Raw genomic sequence first — 15940 nt, forward strand, 5'->3', positions numbered from 1 at the left:
CATGAAAGTCAGTTTGGGGTCAATGATCTCTTTTGCAATGAGGACAGAGAAAGTAGCAAACACAGGGCTAAATCTGGAGGCCAAACTGTCACGTGCATAAGTCCCCTGCTTCCAGTTTGTGCATCCTGCTGGAGTGTTTGCAGGTGCTGGATCCACTGCTCAGCCCTGTGTGTCTGTACCTGCCCAGGGCTCACAGGCACCTCCTGCCTTGTAGCCACAGGGTTGCAAACTGTAACATCAGCATGCATGGCTGCAGCACTGTAATTGCAACACCAACCAAACTCAGGGCAGCTCATGAGGAACCAGTGGATGTCCAACTGAAATCACATTCCCCACAGCTGCACCATTTCAGCTCCACTGGGCCACTATTCCCATGTCCCATGTGCCTTGAGTCTGCTCAGCTCTGGCTGACAGAGCTGTGGCTGTGAGGGGATGGAGAGGGGTCAGCTCATTGGGTGAGCTGCTGAGCCCCATGAGAGTCACACTGGACGTGCCCAGGTGATGCTGTGGGAGATGAAGCCAGTGCTGGATCTGGGCTGGTTTCACTGACCCCAGTTTGCCCCTGGGCCAGGCAGGTCTCAGGTCAGAGGGGGTTCACCCCCAGTCAGGGGGCTGTAGGCACCCTCCCACAGGGTGAGCAGCTCTTGGTGTTGGGTGGAAGAGAGAATCCAGCTGAAGAGCTGATTCTGATGGTTTCCATCCTGCTCTGAAAGCAAGAGGGGAAGTTGCTTCATGTGGAGTCCAAGAGCTGTTTACATGTCAACGAAGCAACTCCATGTGCTGCTCATGAAGAGCTGGAGGAGCAGCACGTTCACTGTGCCCTGGGAACAAGCTGGTCTTGCACCCACCTGCCATGGGCAGAGATCCCCCAGACCCAGCAGTGCTCAGTGCTCCCACCTACCCCCCAGGCTGGCCCAGGGATGGAGCTGCTGCCACCAGCATCTACAGTCAGGTGCCAGAAATGCACAGAGGCTGCAAATCCCAAACGAGTCCTGGTGACTTGGAGGATGGAGGTCAGGGTGTGCTGGAGCCACAGCTGCCCCCCAAGGCCACGCTTTGGGCCAAGCAGGAGCACAGGGCTCAAGGTGTTTGATGTGAGGTGGCACTGTAACAAAAAAAAGGGATGGTGAAGAATGGTTGGACCTTCCCCTACAGCCTGCAGCAGCATCCCAGGTGGGTTTCTGAGAGCTCCTCCATATGCAACCTGCCCAGACCCTTCCAAACCTCCCAAAACCACATCCCCAGCCCAGGGGCTGCCCATCCATCCTACCTGGGCTCTGCAAGCCCGGCTCTGCCACAGCTGCCTCTCATCTGCAGGAGCCTCCCGTGCAGCGCAGCCCCGGCAGGGTGATTCGTCTTTTGTCCCAGCAGCACGGGGAGAAGCGGTAATTAACCAGGGCCGGGCTGAGGGGGCTCACGGGGCTGCGCCGGGCTGAGGGGGCTGCCGGGGCTGCGGCGGGAGCGCGGCCGGTGCGTCCCGGTGCGCCCGGAGGCGGCGGAGCGCTGCCCGGGGAGCGGGGTCAGAGCCGGCTGACGGCCACGAATCGCCATCCCCGAGGATGTTTGTTTTTGTAGCGGCTGGATGTGTGTCAGGGAGGGATGGGAAAGTGTTCTGGGAGCCGGGAGCCGGGAGGAGGCTGGCGGGGCACGGATAAAGCTCCTGACAAGTTTGGACTAGCAGGGGAGTTGATGAGCTGAGAGATGAAAATTCACAGCTCTGCTCTTGGAGGGGTCGGGAGCTGCTGGGGATGTGTTTATCCGAGGGGAAGGGACCCCCGGGCACGCTGCCCCTCTGCCCAACACCCCCCACCGCGACCCCCTTCCCTGGGCTGTGCCCTCGGCAGTGGGGGGTTGGGCAAAGCACCAACCAGCAGCAAAGCAATGCAAGATGCTGAGGGAACTGGAACATCTCTCTTCTGAGGAAAGGCTGCAGGACCTGGGGCTGTTCAGCCTGGGGAAGAGAAGGGGGGAGCTTAGCAATGCTGATCAGTACCCAAAGGGTGGTGTCAGCAGGATGGGGCAACAGTTTTTCCTGCAGTGAAAAACAGGACAAGGGCTGATGGGCATCAGCTGGGACACAAAACTCCACTGGGACAGGAGGAGAAGCTCCTTTGGTGCTGAGGTGAGGGAGCCCTGGCCCAGGCTGCCCAGGGAGGGTGTGGAGGCTCCTTCTCAGGAGGTTTCCAACCCCACCTGGACACGTTCCTGTGCCCCCTGAGCCAGGGGAAGCTGCTGCAGCAGGGGCTGGGGCTCTGCAGGGCCCTTCCAGCCCCCACCATGCTGGGATTCAATGAAAGCACATTGGGTCAGTAACAAGCCCCCACTGCTAGGACAGCCCTGCCAGAACCATGTCCCCCTGCCCAAAGCTGGGGCTGTGTGGGGAGACTGGGAGAGCCTGGGGGAGCATCCTGTGCTGCAGGAGCAGGTCACTGCTGGCTGCCCCAGCACCACAGCAGCCTGAATGTGCCCCGTGGCCATGGGGGTCTGGACAATAACCTGCCTCATGTTAATTTGCAGCTGAGAGTGGGAAACCCAGGACAGTGAGCAGGGACACATCAGCTGAGAGCCCTGATGGTGCTGTTACCCCCTGACAGACAGAGGAACTGTACAGCTGGAGGCAGAAGAAATCGATGCTGTACCTTCTATAATTGTCTTGAGAATAAGGTAATGATGGGCTCTTGGAATGCTTTGATCTTATCAGAGAGACAAGGAATACACTAATGGCTTTAATTAGACTTTGGGGATGAAATGAATTCACCCTCCTGGGTGAGCTGGTTGCTGGAATTGACCACTGGTGAGAAGAGAAAGGCTTTAATCAGATTTAGGCTCTTTAATACCCACACTGGTGTGTGTCTGGGGGTGTGACACAGACCTGCTGCTCTACCTGTTTGGGGAGGGGGGTCTGTGGGCTGCCTGTGCATTTAGGAGCCTGGGTTTGAGTGTACTTTCCCCTTTTGCCTTTGAGCTCTGCAGGGCCTACTGTTTGTATCTATTGCCTTCTAAAGGAATGCTGAAAACAACTTGTCACAAAGCACTGGAGGGCTGATAAGTGTTTGACTTCCCAAGAGCAGAGTCAGGGCAGCTGCTCCAGCATCCAGAGTGAGCAATCACCAATTACTGCAGCTTAATTAGCACATGCAATTGGCTACAGCTGAAGCAATGGCAAAGCATCTTATCTGTCTAGGAACAGCTCTTGCTGTTGTCCCCCAGAACATTTCAGGGCAGGGGATGAGAAGGCTCTGAGTCAGAGCTGTGACTCACCCAGTGCCTCATCCTCAGGGCCAATGGGGTGGGGATGCCACTGATGGGAGGGCTCTGCCTCTCCTCCCCCCTCATGCCCATATCCCAAGGCTCTGCCTTTCCTCCCTCCCCACCCCATGCCAGTGTCCCGAGGCTTTGGCAAAGGGCTGCCAGTCCTCCCAGGCTGCACCTGACTCTCCCCTAGTTATTCCCTGGCTCATCTGAGCTGTTTCCTGAGCAGCAGCAGCCCAGATGCTGAAGCTAAACATGCAGCAGCTCTTCCTCCTGGGCTGTGTTTATGTCTCCCCGTTGTAGCTGCAGGGTTGGATTGTTTGGGTGGGTTGACATTCCCAGTTGTGTTTCCCTGATGGGAACTTGTTGGGTTTAGATGAGCTCCCGAAGAAAAAAGGATTTAATAACAAGAGCCCTTGCCAATGAAAGCACAACCTTGTTCAAGAGTCACTCTGGAGCCAAGGATTTTTGGAAGCCAAGCCTCCAGGCGTGGCAGAAGCTCCTTGTAAGTAGCTGAGCTTTGGTGTAAGTGCAGATGAGAGCGTGGCGGGGTCAGCACTCGCCCCACAGCAGCAGCAGCAGCTGGTTCCAGCTCTGCCCTGGGCAGTGGGAGGATGGGGAAAGCCACAAAGCCACAGCCCTTTGGCCTCAGGTGGAGAGAGGTGATATCAAGTGATTCTGGCCCAAATGGTGATCCCCCAAAAGAGTGCAAAAGGCTGAGCTTCCTCCCTTCCACATCCCCCTGTTACACCTCCTGTGCCAGGGGTGAGCCCACACCAGTGTGGCAAGTGGTCCCCAGGGCTGTGGGGCCAGACCCTCCTGTCAGCACAGAGCCATGGATGTCTTTGTGGATGCCCTGCTGCTGGCAGTGCCCTGGCTGAAGAGGAGGAAGGGCCATAAGCCATCAGAGCCAGGCAGCACCTGGGAAGCTTGTCCCCAAATGTCAGAGCTGCCCCACTCAGTGCTGCCCTGAGTTGGGGTGTGACAGGTTGCCTGTGGGGTTAGAAAGCTGCTGCCCATGGCACAAACACACACACACACACAAACACACACACACTGAGTAACACAATCTCTTAAAAGCAAAATCCCAGAAATTCCTTTTTCTTCATGGAAAATGTTGCCTGGGGGAGAAGCTCATGATGAAGGATGAAAGCTTAATCCCTGAGGTAGAGCAGGACTTGGGGGGGTAAAGGGTGGTGGGGGGAGAGTATAAACATGACAGTTGTTGCTCAGTGAGTTGGAAAGAAAAGGTGAAGGGCTAAAAGGGGTAGAAGGGACAGGCTGGGGGCTGAGGCTGGGAGGAGCACAGCAGCAATTCCCCCTGCCTCAGGCACCTTTGCCATTTCAGTGTTGGCCATGACAAATGGCCATCCTGGCAATTTCACACAGGCAAGTGCTGTTGGTAGGTGAAGATGTGGGAGAGAGTAAATGATGCTGCACACTTGTGTGATTGAGCAGTGAGGACAGCCCAGGGTTACAGGTATCACATGTGCAATGCTGGGAAGGGGCTTTAAGCAAGGTTTGGCTTTGACCATTGGAAAACAAGACACCAATGTGTTCACAGAATGATTTTCCATGTTTCTTGGGTTGTCAGGTGCTGTGACAAAGCCATGGCAGGAGCACCATGCCCATGTTCAGGCTCCCCAGGACAGCACAGCCCTGAGGGTCCCACAGGGAATGTGGCAGTGCAGGTGATGGCCTGAGGGCAAGTGCTGGCCCCATGGTGGAGGAGCAGCCCCTGCCATCACCATGATGAAAGACTGTGAGCCTGGGGAAGATGAGCAGAGGGAGATCAGAGGGGAAAACAGCTCAGAAATGCACTGAAGGAAGCAGCTTCTGACACCTCCCTGCCATCCTCTCAGGTAACCACCAATCCAGTGCCTCCAAAGGCAAAGCAAACCTGTTTGAATCAAAGGTGAACTCCACTGCAAAGCTGCTCCAGTGCCTCCAAAGCTCCCCACTCATGGGCAGCAGAAAGGGGCTGTGGTGCCAACAGTTTGGGGCAGAAACAGGCATTGCTCGTGGCTCCTGGCTGGAGGCAGCTCCCTCACCCTGCACAGCCCATCCTGGGCACATGTTGGCCTCCCTCACCAGCTGTTTGCAGGGGGCTCTGCAGCAAAATGCCTGTCATGGCACTGCTGGGGCTCTCTGCACTGAGCAGCTCATGCAGAGGTTGCAGGTCCAGCCCTCAGAGCCACCCCAGTCCCACCACTTGCTCAGGAAGGACAAGCTTTGCCCTGGCTTCAGCCAGGTCCTCTCTGCCCTTCAGCCAGGAGCAATTTCTCAGGGGTGGCTGCTGATGTGGGCAGAGCCACCACATGCCCTGGGGTGGGATTCAAAAAGCTCCCTAAATAATCTGTGAAAGGGACTTTTCGCAGCCCAGAGGTTCCTCCTTGGCTGTCAGGGGGGATGATGCACTTGCTGCTCACAACAGCATCCCTCAGCCTTCAGCATCCAGCCTGAGAGGTTCAAACCAACAGGCTCCACTCATTTCTTTGCAGATGTGGAAGAGGAGCAGCAGAGGTGGAGTTACACTCTCCAGAGCACAACCTGCTCTGCCTTTGCTCACCTCTCAGCAACGCTGCTGTTTATGGGCTGGGATTCCAAGCCCTTTCTCCTCTCTCCAGACTGGGAAGATGTATTTCCTCTTGTGCCATTTCTCCTTCTGGCAGGCAGGTTCCCAGGGGGTCTGGAAAATGTCAAAGTGGGAAATAAAGTTGTTCACTGCAAAGAAAATAAAGGAAACTAAAAGAGAAGGGAAAAGCCCAAAGGGATGCTGATGGCACTGGGGTGGCTCAGACCCAGCAGCAGGAGAGCTCCACACTCACTGCCACGTGCCTGGGGTGGGCACAATGGCTCTGCCCTCACCAGCACCTGCCTGGGGAGGTCTCTGGGGGGTGTTTTTTCATCCCTGGAGGTGGCTGAAAGCACAGCACAAGACAAACTAACAGTGATGCAACGTGTGTGTGTCACCCACAGCCCCTGGACCTCCAGCTGAAGCTCTCAGAGCGTGTGCAGCTCAGCTTGGTGCATCTCAGAGGCCTCCCAGTGCCTGACAGCTCAATCCTGGCTGTGCCATCACCTGCTGCTTGTGATGTCAGGTATGATGGGATGCTAAGGACCCTGCAGCAGGATTTGGGGTGGTGTTGGGAGGCAGTGAGGTGGGGTGGAGGGGGGTGTTTGGGCTCAGCCACACATCCCTCTGCAAGCTCCATCCCTGGGGCTGGTGTGTGGTGGTGAAGGTGATGTGTGCCCACCCCCAATCCCATGCCAGCCCCATGTGCAGTGTGCCAGGCTGTGAGTGCTGCTGCCTGTGCAGCCCAGGGGGAACTGGGAGCACTGGCCAGAGTAGGAAACTGGTTTCCCAGAGAAAATGACATGTTGCCAAAACAATGGGGGGTTTTTCACTCAAACAAGTTTGCTCTTGGTGCAAAATCTTTGGAGTCAAATAGCTGGAAGGAAACAACCAGTACAGGAGCTGCCCCACACCAGAGCTGCCAGCACTGGCAGCAGGGACCCCCAAAGAACATGGGCACTGAGCCCCCAGCCCCAAACCACCCTGACTGCCCAGTTTCCAAGAGCTCAGCAGTGGTTGAGAGGGGCTGGCAGGGCTCAACGTGCTGCTGACCTGGCACACTGGGATGGGGCTCACTGCTGCACCCCAGGAGCCATGGGCACCAGCACCCATCTGCTTTGGGCTCACTGCTGGGGAAAGTTGAGACTCCCACAGCCTCACCAGTGAAGGGGATGCTGAGGAACACACCAGCAGCTCACTGAGCTCATCCTGCCTCTGCATCCTGCAGCACCAAGCAAAACACAACCCCAAACTGATCTGCCTGGCAGGAATTCTCTAGGTGGTTGAGGACAGCAAAGCACAGGCAGCTGCTGGCTTCTGCAGAGCCCTGCTGAGGGGATGCCCCGTGCTGCCCCCTGAGCCCATCCCCGTGCAGGATGGGACCTGCCACAGCCTGGGCTGGGCACAGATGCTGCAGATTAGAAAATGAAAAGCTGGGAGGGTTGTGTTGAAGACATTTTTTCCATTCATGAGGCCATGGGGTGGAGCAAGGGGGGGGGGTTGGAGAGGGAGGAGGGGGGGGGCAGCTGCCTGCAGCAACAACAAAAGGCAGAAGCGGGAGGGGAGCACGAGGGAGAGATTTTTGATTCCTGCTCAAAAATTACCCCAACTCCAGTGCCAAAGTGTCTACATTTTTATGTGCTGAAGCACAGTGAGTTATGGAAATCTTAAAACAATGGAATGATCTCCTTCATTGCCCTCGATGTGCTCAAAGCCACCACCCCTCCTCACCCAGTGGAAGCTCTTTTTCCACTCAGTGACTTGCAGAATCTGCCTCTGCTCTGGACACCCTGCATGTGCAGCTCCCAAATACCAGCCCTGGGACATGGGGCTTTTGTTTTGGTGGCTGCTTTTTCCCTTGTCTTTACAAAGCCATCTCTGCCCCAACCTTTCCTCAAGAAGCCTTTGTGATGGTGTGAGCTTGGTTTGGCATCTTTTGGCCCTCTGTGAACCTGTGTGAACAAGAGGGGCTGCCAATTCCTTGAATCAAACCCAAGTGTGGAGCTTTCTGCTTCCCCTGCTCTTGTCTTTGCACTGTGGGAGTCCCTCATATGTCTGTCATAGCCTGAGCTTATCAATGTCCCCCAGCTGGGTGGTGAGAGGGTTGCAGGGTGTGTCTCACAGGCTCCATCTGCCAGGTGAAGGGTTGCAGGGGGAGAGCAGCAGCACTCGCAGCCAGAGCATGTGTGTTCCAGCCCTGGGCATGCAGAATAAAGCAGGTAGAGAGATATAGATGGGTTCTTCTCTTTGAATTAGGTAGCAGGCTGCAGCATTCTGAGCACAAGAGGAGCAGGGAGGGGTGGATGCCCTTACAGACACCTCCAGCACATCCAGCTTCAGCTGTCACCAAGCAGCTGGGCACTAGAGGTGCCCAGAGCAGTGATGCTCTGCTGCAGGGGGTAAAACCCCTTCACGCAGCAGCTGTGCCCATGGAGGGAACCACAAAGACCAACACACCCCAGGGTGGTTTCTTGCTCCCTACCCCTCCAAAACAACCTCTTCCTCACCTGCATGGGCTGTGCACAGCCTAGATAGACAGGCCTGGGCTCAGATCTGCACCAGAGCCACAGGTAAAGTGCTGATCAGGGAGAAAAGCAAGATGTGAGTGGGGAGAGGAGCAGGGGTTTTGCCAGGGAGAGGGAGGGACCACAACCCTGGCAAGGGGCTGCCCTGGAGCAAGGGATGCCCATGGCTGAGGAACAGGGCAGAGAGTATCAGCAAGAAGAGCTTTGGGAGGAGTCCCAGGCAGCCTGTCTGTGTGCTCTGAGCCCTCCATGAAGCCCTTGCCCCCCTGTGTGAGCCAGGGGAAAACGGCTTCAGCCCTATAAACTGACACAGTTGTTTATAATCTTGCTAAGTGCCATGGCCTGCTGATTGCACTCCCCTGACAGGGGAAATTTACTGCTTTCCCCCCCCTTCTTTCCTTCCATTTTAAATAAAGTTAGAAAGCTGCAAGTCCCACAAAAGATGTTTTGGCTATTATTCAGGCTTTGTTTGTTTTTCTGCTTCCTACAAGTGACACACTGAGAGCCATTTGCTGCTGATAATGTTACAGGGTTATTGCAGCACAGCTGAACAGGGTGAAGCCATCCCCCAGCATCAGCTCCATCCCCCTGCCAGCACCAAATCTCAGGGATGTGCTTCAATAGACTGGAGATTTCCTTTCAGCAAGGGCAAAGAGCTGAGTTGTCTTGAGAAATGGGTGGTGGGAAGGGATGAAGCTTTGTGGTGTGAACCTGACTGCTCTGTATCCTTCAAGAGGGACCAGAGATGGATAAAGGAGGGAAGCTGCTGGCTCAGAAGGCCCAAAGGCTGATGGTGCTGGGGGAGCATGAGGCCAGCAAGCACCTGGGGAGAGGTGGCAGAGGGTGATGACCAAGTCACAGCCCACCCAGCCAATTCCTACCCCAGACCCAAAAGCAGAGGAGAGGAATTGAGCAGTGCACTCATTCCCATGCTGGGAGAAGGACCATTGCCCAGTCACTAATCAAAACCAACACAGATGCATTGGAACACAGAAGATGCTGATGATTTGGGTATAAATGCAGCACAGGAGGTGCTGCCTTTGTGGATTGCCCCCTGCCTCTGGGTATGTATATTGGCATCTCACACACCATGTAAATGACCCCACTTTGGGACAGCACCATGGCCCAGGCTCATGTTGGCATCTCCCTGGTCACCCCACTGACTCATCCTCGTTGCCCTGGGCTGGTGCTGCCTCATGGGACAATTGCTGAGCAGGGAGCAAGAGCAGCAGCAGTGTCCAGGGGATTCAATCCTGCAGTGTCCTGAGCTCCCACAGCTGAACTTCCTGGGAAAGAGGCTTGGATTTGAATGGCTGGAAGTTAAAAGCTGTTGACCTTCTGGCTAAAACTCATCTGTGCACATTTCACATCCCAGGGAATGAAACCATGACTTTGCCATTACTTTTAGTGGGGAAAAAAACTCCTCTGTAGGAGTCAGGCTCCTTGCTGAGGATGCTGCAATCTGCAGTTTGCTTATGTTGTGCTGAAAACAAACAAACAAAGCCTGAAAGGCACTGGAGAGCTGCAGCAATCTGCTAAGCTAAGACAAAAAAAGAGGAGCAGGGAGTTATTTGAGTCTCAGAATGGGACACAGCACTGCTGGGAGGCCACTGAGCTGCCTGATGGGCACCATCCAGCCCAGCCCATGGGGTCAGGGATGGGGCTGAGATGTCACAAGTAGACAGACATAGAATTATTTTGGTTGGAAAAGAGCTTTAAGCTCCTAGAGTTCAGCCTCCTCCCCTCACACTGCCAGGCTTCACCTCACCTATGTGTCTTTGCAAGGTGTCCAAGGATGGAGACTCCATCACCTCCCTGGGCCAGCATCTACCAACCCTCTCAGGGAAGGGAAAAAAAGTCCTTTCCCAAGAGATGGGGAAGTTTATAAACATGCTGTAAATGGTTTCTGGAAAGAGGTTATGAAATGCAATTACAAGGTTTATAAAGTGTCCTGTTTGCACTCTCAGACACTGGATCAGTTTTGACCATCAATCAGAACACGAGCTGGAGAACTGAAGGGAAGGCGATGGCCAGGAGACCAATGGCATAGCAGAGGAGCCTCTTCAGCACTTGTTGTATTGCTGTTGTTGATAATGACAGTTTGGGAGACACCTCCCAGATATAAGGATTGGCCAGGGAGATGAACATCAAGGCACCAAAAATGAAACCCCACTGAAGCAAGTGGTACCTGGATGCAGAGCTGCAGCATCCCAAGGGCTCCCTTGGAAGCAGCAGAGGTGAGCAAGAGCTAATTGCAACAGGCTGGATGGTATCCTGCCATATCTGCAGCAGCCACTCAGAAACAGAGGGACAGGACCTGGCTGCTCCCAGTTATTCCCACTTATCTTACCCTGGAAGTACAACTGAGCCCTTCTTCTGCTGCAGAGGAACCTGCAGCCCTGGCACTGGCTGCTGGCACGAGGAGAGTCTGTCCCCACCCCTGGGACCTCAGACCTGGTGTAAGAGGGAACTTGTCACAGTGACCTGGCTGTGACTGAAGCACAAACACCTCAAAACTTGGACAAAACTAATTAACAACCCTCAGCAAACCTAATTAACAAGCCTCTGAAGCCTGAGGTGCAGCACAGGCACGATGTGGCTGACATTTGGCTTCTCAGCCCTTGAGCTGCTGGTCCAACAGCTCATGAGCCAGAGGTTAAGCTCTTTTTGCTCTGCATCATTCACATTTTCCCATGTTGTTGGACACACACACACACACAAATCCCTTTGAACTAGCAGGCAGGGGGAGATTTGAGTTGCCTTCCCAGCTCCTCCCCACATCAGCTCAGGATGGCTGCCCAGGCACCTGCACACCCCCTGCTCAACCCAAGGGCTCACCAGCTGCCACAGAGCAAGTGCTGCAATCTAAGGTGGATGAACAGCCTGTGAAAAACCATCTGTAAAGGTCCCAGAGAGCTGCCTGGGCAGTGTCCTCACTCCCTGCTGCTGAGATCCATGGGCAGAGCTGGGAGGGGAGGTGTTGGGGGGATGCTCCACGCGTGGCTCTGCGTGCAGGGGCTGACTTGGCAGCTGCCTTTCTCTCCATTACCAGCTAATGCACTGGAACTGGCTGCCAACGAGCTTGGAGCCTGCCAGAATCCCACATGAGGGCTGCAGATGTGCTGGGGACCGATGGATGCTGCTGGAAGAGCCACGTGGGACAAAAGGTTCCCCTCCATTTGCTTCAGATGCCAACCATCCTGGGAGGAGGGGGCTCCTTCAGAGAGAAAAGGCATAAATCCAGCTCTCCATCCAGCCTGTCACTGTGTTCTCTGGTTCAAATTAAGTGACTGGGGTCATTTTCCCATGTTGCAAGTTGTCTTTTACCTGAGGCTATTGTGGGGAGGGAAAAAAGGTGCATGTAGCACGAAAGCAGGGGAGGAGAAGAGTCTTTAGTAGACAATTAGCTGACCTCACATCAGGTTCTCTCTAAAACATCAAAATGGAGATGAAATGTAGGCAGACACAGCTGATTCCTTGCCAATGGAGCTGGTGATAAATCAGCATCAGCATCTGTGGCTGCACAGCAGACGGTGAGAAGAGTCCAGCCCTGAGCCCCAGTGATGTGACAGGACAGGAGCAGGGTGGGAGAGGCTCCAGCTCCAGCAGCACATCAGCATCCCCCTCAGTTTGCCTTCTGAGGCCAAGGAGGCAGCTTGATGCAAACAATCATGGTTCCAGCCCAGGGGGCAACACCATGAGAGCCAGTGTCAGGGGGTAAGGTGTGAGCTGCTTTCAGGTGGTTCATAAAATGAGCAGCCCCAGAGGATCCAGCTGGTTGCAGAGGTGAAACCAGTGACTGTGCCATGTCTGTTCAGGATGATTTCATCACCAAGTGACTCCTGGCTTAGTATCTCTTTGCCTATTCAAGCAGGGCCCTGCCAGCCCAGAGCACTCAGGTGAGAAGGGAAAGTCTGGTTTCCAACAAGGGCTCTGGAGAGTTCACATCTGCAAAACAACCCAAGCACCCAAACTCACCTCCACTGCCTTGCTGCAGGTACCCTGGGGCAAACCAAGCTCCCAGCTGGGCTGCTGCAGCCAAGGGAGATGCTGCTACAGGGAATAAAAAGCAGAACCTTGCCTTAAATCTTGCACATTGTAATTAAAAACCCCAACTCCTGCAGCTCAAGTTTAGACCTAAAGCTCATGAGCTGTTGTGTTTTGACTGGGACACAAGCAGCTCTGTCCTGAGGCAGTTCCTTTCCAATGTACTTGATGCAGTGAAAGCTGGGATGTCATTCAGTGGAGGCACAAAATAGAAGCTTTCAGGTAAAAAACCCAACTCAGTTTGATGAGAACCTGTTAAAACTGCTCTGTTTGTAGCAGCCAGGGAACTCCATCCAAAACCCAGCACTAGACCTGGCTACCCACAAACTACATCCCTGCTTTGGGTCAATCTCTCTTCTTTTTCCCCCCCCCCAGCACTCTGATTATTTGTTCTGCTGAGGATGGGGCTGGGATGGCCTCAGCCTTCAGCACAACACAGATCCTGCCCTTTACCAAGTGTAATAAACTTCTTCCCCCTGACACATAGGGAAAATGTTTTAAGGCAAAAGACTTTATAGGGAGCATCAATCACTTCAGAGGTGATGGGATTGCTGCAGAATTATAAGCAAGTCTGAAGTGTCTACAGAGGACTCTAAACACTGTCTTCTATTTATTCTCTGTGTCCTTTGTAAATGTAAACTTCAGTGGAGCCCAGAGGCCCTTCCCTCTGCAGGGCCTGTCAATCCAGCACCTTTCACCACTGCTAAAATCACTATTAGGGGAGAAAAAAAAAGGGGGGATTACAAAAACAAACAGAGAGCTGGAGCTCACAAGTGATGGGCACAGACTGCTCCTTCCCCCCAGCAGCAGCCAGGGGATCGTGTCCTCTGCCTGCAGCTGCCCACTCCCAGGGCTACCTCCTGCCTGGCTCTGCTAGCCCATGCACATCTCCATGGCAGGAGGAGGAGAGAGGTTGGGTGCCCACCTGTGAGCTCATTTCCATCCTCCCAGAGGGATGTGAGTGGAGAAGAGCTGGAGCTGCGTGTGCACCCACACGTGGCCTCGGCGTGCACGGGCAGGTTGTTATCTCCTGCACACAGTGAGGGATGGGGAACGGTGCACCACTGAGTAAACACAGATTATGGCTCTGAAAGGCTTGGAGAAGATCAAGCAGAGGACAGTGCACTGACAGCAGGATGGAGCTGGGTGTTGGAGAGCCATCCCAGCTGGAATGCTGCTCAGAGGACCCAGCACCCGACTGGGAGGTGACTTTTTGCTTCCAGAGAAAGAAAAACACCAAGATAAAAGCTCTTTAAGATTTGGAAGGGAATCTCTGGGAAGAGCTTTGCCAAAAGACCTGGAAAAAGAACTATTGTATACATTGAAATGTCCCAAACCCTCAAACCAGGCCAGTTTGGGAACATACCTCACAGAAGAGACTTGAGCAGCCTGTGGAGCATCCTCATCCCAGCTGGGGAACAGGGCAGCACACTCAACACAGAGCCTGCAGCCTGCCCTTGGAGGGGTCAGATCACATGGACATTAAACACTGAGGCCTTTTAGGCTCTGTGCATTAGCAGATACTCTGGCAGACACCAGCAGCTCCCTCACAGCCCACTGTGAACACCTCTGAGCATCACTGGCTCCAGTCAAACCATAGCTGGGGCTGAGGGATGATCCCTGGCCTCTCATTCTGCCTCCTCAACAGGGACTTAGCTGGGATGTCACTGGCTCCTGCCAGCACCTCAAGTCTTCTCAAAAGCCATTTGCCTCAAAAGACAATTCAGAGCAGCATTATATTGACAGTAAAGCAGCTGATCCTTGTAGGATCACAGCCACAGCCCTTCCCAGGGGCTGGCCTGACATGCTCCTGCCTCCCAGCACAGCACATGTCCTCAGCTTCCCACAGGCACTTGGTTTTCACCAAAGAGCTGCTGTAGCAAAAAGTGCAATACCAGCAAAAGCTGGCAGGGAATCCAGGGGCCATGTCTGCAGTAAGATGCTGATAATGCTGTGTTTATACCAAGAATTTCTTTTGGCAGATGAATGGAGTGAAGTAGCAGATGGGAACTGGCTGGAGACTCTGCAACGGGGGTTTCAGGGCAGGGTCAGGTTGGCAGCTCAGCTCCCTGGAAATGCTGCTGCCACAGCCACCTCTGCTCAGAAGCACAGAGGAGTTTACACAGGGATCAGTGCCACAGCCCTGGGACAGAGGGAAGCAGCACCCAGAGGCAAATTCCCCTCCAAGAGCAGGGCAGCAGCTCACGTGCCCTGCACACAGGATGGGTATTGAGCACATCCCCAAAGGAAAGGCTTACCTGTGAGCACCCAGCACTCTCAGCTTCACCATCCCCTGCTTCTGCCAGCTCTGGACTCAGGTTGCACTTAAGAGCTGAGAAACACACGAGGTCAGAATCCCTCAGGGAGCAGATGAATGAGCTGGGCATGTCCATGGAGCTCTGGTGTGCCAGTCCATGGGGGGCAGGTGCCAGCCAACACCACGGGGCCATCTTTTATTTCCCCAGTGGTTGGGATGCCAAACATTTCCTGGACAGGGGAATTGTTCCCAGAGTCAGCCCCTCAGGAACATGGTCCCTGCTTGTTTAAAGAGCCATTTGCCCATGTGCCCAGTGGCTCCAGGTGCTGCCCTGAGGAGTGACCAGGTGCTGAGGCTGGCAAAGGGCAGGGGAGGGAGTGGATGTGCCAGGAGTGGGAAACACTCCTCTGACTGCAGAGGGCTGTTTGCAAGGCAATGATGTTCCCATGATTTCCTCCTTCATTTGGAGGGGAATGGGGTGGATTCTGACCTTTAAAACACAGCAGCAACAAGGGAAGAGGAGGGCAGCAGCAGTCCAGCCAGAGCTGTGCAAACAAAACACACAGGACAAAAGCCTTCCCTTAGTTCAGCCCTGGCACAGCACTGACAGAAACAAGCACAGGCTCTGGGCAGCTTCTCCCATGACAATCTCTTTATGCTGCAGGTCCTGGAAAGTGACTTGTTCAAGCTCTGTGATCACCTCACAGTGCCCTGGCCCTGTGGCAGGAGCCAGGCACACAGGCTGGCAGCAGCCAGGGGCAACCAGGAGCCCAGGTGCCCTGGGAGGACGTGGTCTCCACATGCTTGACCTGGGTTTTAACTGCTCCCTGGGTTCTCACAATACCTCTAGCAGTAAAGCTGCACACATCTTCACTAAGCATGATTTGTGAGAGCTGCTGGGTTGCTTCAATGACACAGCAGCTTGCTGAGGAAGCATCGCTTCCCTGGCTGCTCAGCACTGCCAACAGGCTGCAAAGGGAAAGCTCCAAGCAAAGGGGATCCATTTGATCACCACAGCCTCTAGCAGAGCAAGAGATCCAGCTCAGCCAGGGTAGACTGAAGATTCTTTGGTCTCCTCAGACCTGGCTCAGTGCTGCCCACAGAGCTTGCCAGCAGCACCAGCCCCAGGGCTGCAAGTACACACTCTCCTGATACCCCCCAGATGATGTGTGCTCAAGCATCACCCCTCCAGCCATCCCTGGGCATCAGCAGGGTCCTGGGCACTGCCACCCTGCTCTCACCCAGCAGCCAAGCTCCTGGGGCTGCCCTGGGGGAACAGATGGG

General features: G+C 54.6%; 1 long non-coding RNA gene across 2 annotated transcripts in view; it reads right to left on the reverse strand.

Moving 5' to 3' along the window:
• Positions 1-15940, reverse strand: part of LOC133627567 (uncharacterized) — a 31529-nt gene that overhangs the window by 3235 nt on the left and 12354 nt on the right. For both annotated transcript variants that reach the window (XR_009820298.1, XR_009820297.1), the window contains exon 3: positions 5822-5941. This is a non-coding gene — a long non-coding RNA (uncharacterized LOC133627567). The remainder of the gene's footprint in view (positions 1-5821; positions 5942-15940) is intronic.

This window comes from Colius striatus, chromosome 22 (genome assembly GCF_028858725.1).
Source record: "Colius striatus isolate bColStr4 chromosome 22, bColStr4.1.hap1, whole genome shotgun sequence".
Lineage (NCBI taxonomy): Eukaryota > Metazoa > Chordata > Aves > Coliiformes > Coliidae > Colius > Colius striatus.